The sequence below is a fragment of the Phoca vitulina genome, unplaced genomic scaffold (assembly GCF_004348235.1).
Source record: "Phoca vitulina isolate PV1807 unplaced genomic scaffold, GSC_HSeal_1.0 scaffold23, whole genome shotgun sequence".
Lineage (NCBI taxonomy): Eukaryota > Metazoa > Chordata > Mammalia > Carnivora > Phocidae > Phoca > Phoca vitulina.
This window is the reverse complement of record NW_022589726.1, coordinates 22,044,776-22,047,473: the sequence shown is the minus strand read 5'-3', so window position 1 is coordinate 22,047,473 and position 2,698 is coordinate 22,044,776. Positions and strand designations below refer to the sequence as shown.

At 40.7% G+C, this 2,698-nt stretch overlaps 1 pseudogene; it reads left to right on the top strand.

Moving 5' to 3' along the window:
• The first annotated feature begins 878 nt into the window (after window positions 1–878).
• Window positions 879–1,842, top strand: LOC116642625 (annotated as a pseudogene).
• The last annotated feature ends 856 nt before the right edge of the window (window positions 1,843–2,698 follow it).

The following is a 2,698-nucleotide window of genomic DNA, read 5'->3' as shown; positions in this document are numbered from 1 at the left end:
TCTCTCTCTCTCTTCCTTTTTGTTATTAATCCATCTGTCCCAGCATTTGTGAAATTAACTAACATTTTTAAAGTAAATACATTTGAGATTGACAAAGCGTTAAGAAACCTATGTTTGTTCTCTTTGTTGAAGGAGGTTTCCCAACAACTTGTCCCTTTGGAAAGGATGTGATTAGGGTACATTATCAAACTGCCTGAGCTCAAATTCCAAGTTCTCCACTTGGTGCCTATTTGACCTTGGGCAGGGTTCTTAAATGCTGTCTACCTCAGGTCCTCATCTGTTTAAAAGAAAGAAAAAGGATAAGAAGATAAAATGGCTGCATCATGGAACATTTATGAGAAAGAAGTAGGATTCATGATAACATGTTTCATTCAGTCTTACCCCAAAGATGAAATTTACAACATATGTGAAAGCGATTGTAAAAAAGCTAAAGGAAGACAAAATAATGTCATTGAGCAACTTAGCAAGGTTTTAAATGGGAGTAAGAAACTGAGTGATAGAGGAGAAATGACAAGTTTTGAAGCATCCACTATAGACAGTCCTTTAAAATATGCAAATTGTAGGTAATATTGCTAAGCAGTTTCCATTGAAGGAAATTGACTACATTAGTCATGGTCCAGGTCTGGACGAATTTGTGAATTCCTTCAGCAATCTCTGAGATAGAATATCAACCATAGGGTAATATCATACTGAGATTGACCTATTCAGAATTGAAGCAGAGTATCAGGATTGGAAGAAAGGATCTAAAAAAACTCAATGAGGAAAAATATGAAATATAAGCTAGTTGAGTTCAAGCCCCTGTCTCCTGGTAATTGAGTGTGATCAACAGAGGTTTGAGGTTTATGCCTATTTTTATTTCTAGGGAATATCCTCTCTAAATGGCTTTGAGGAAGCACAGTACCATCACAGAGTTCATCCTCCTTGGCCTGTCTGTTGACTCCCACATCCAGGTTCTGCTCTTTGTGCTTTTCCTTGGGATTTACCTCTTGACTATAATGGGAAATCTGTTGATGTTGTTGGTAATCAGGGCAGATTCCCAACTACACACACCTATGTACTTCTTCCTGAGTCACCTCTCTTTCATGGACTTTTGTTTCTCTACTGCCATAGTGCCCAGGCTGCTCGAGATCCTCCTGTCTTGGAGAAAAACCATCTCAGTGGGGGACTGCCTGGCTCAAGTCTTCTTTCTGTTTGACTTTAGAGGAACAGAAGTCTGCCTACTGTCAGCAATGGCCTATGACCGTTATGCTGCTATCTGTTCCCACTCCTCTATGGCCAGGTAATGAATAATCAGCTGTATATGCAGCTTGTGTGGGGCTCATGGAGCCTGGGCTTTCTAGATGCACTCATTAACATCCCTCTGATAATGAACTTGGATTTCTGTGAGGCCAAAACCATCCATCACTACAGCTGTGAGCTGCCCTCTCTCTTCCCTTTGTCCTGCTCTGATGTCTCTACCAACCTCACCGTCCTGGTCTGTTCCACACTCCTGCATGGCATTGGTACATTCTTCCTGATCTTCTTCTCCTATGTGCACATTGTCTCCACCATCCTGAGCATCAGCTCCACCTTGGGCAGAAGCAAGGCCTTCTCCACCTGCTCTTCCCACCTCGCCACAGTGATCTTCATTTATGGCTCAGCTTTCTCCGTCATTTCATGCCAACCTCAGGCTCACCTCTGGAGCTGATCTTCTCCATACAGTATGGTGTGGTCACTCCCCTAGTGAATCCCTTCATCTACAGCCTGAAAAACAAGGAGGTTAAAAATGCACTGAGAAGAACCTTGGGCAAGTTTTTGCAACAGTCAGGTAGCAAACAGTGGCTGGAGATGATTAGGCGTTAGGCTCAAACTGCATGCATGAAGATATCTGTTGAATTGATGTTAAGTAAAATTGCTGAATGCACATCTTGTTAAATGTTGGCATATGTCTTAGTAAATAATTTTACCAGCCAAATTCAGTATATTTTCTTCTAATTTTTTCTATACATAGAGATTTTAATTGAAAAATTATTGAGCAGTCTCAGTAATGTAAAAGCATGGATCATTTTAAATTTTCCATCATTGAATATAGGTGGGTTCTATAAAATGATCCTTACCTATTTCTAAATAGATTTAAAGCAGATTTTTAGCATTTTGACCTATTTTTATTAAAATATACAAAAACAATGAATCATCGATCACTAAATCAAAAACTAATGATGTATTGTATGGTGACTAACATAACATAATAAAATTAAATTAAATTTAAAAAATAAAATATAACATACATACAGAAAAGTGTACAGCATATAAGGCTACAGCACAATAAATTTTCTCGAAGAGAATATGATCAAAAAGCTGGCAATCAGGAGGAGGAGCAAGATGGCGGAGGAGTAGGAGACCTAATTTTGTCTGGTCCCAGGAATTCAGCTAGATAGGGATCAAACTATTCTGAACACCTACAAACTCAACAGGAGATCAAAGAAAAGAATAGCAGCAACTCTCTGAACAGAAAAGCGACCACTTTCTGGAAGGTAGGACATGCGGAAAAGTGAATCCGAGGCGATATTCAGGAAGATAGACGGCAGGGGAGGGGACCTCTGTCAGCTGCTACTGGCAAGTGATACAGCAGCGGCGCACAAAATCGGAACTTCTAGAAGTCGGCTCTGCTGAGGGACGTCGCTCCAGTGGCTAAGTGGGGGGGGGGGGGGGGGGGGGG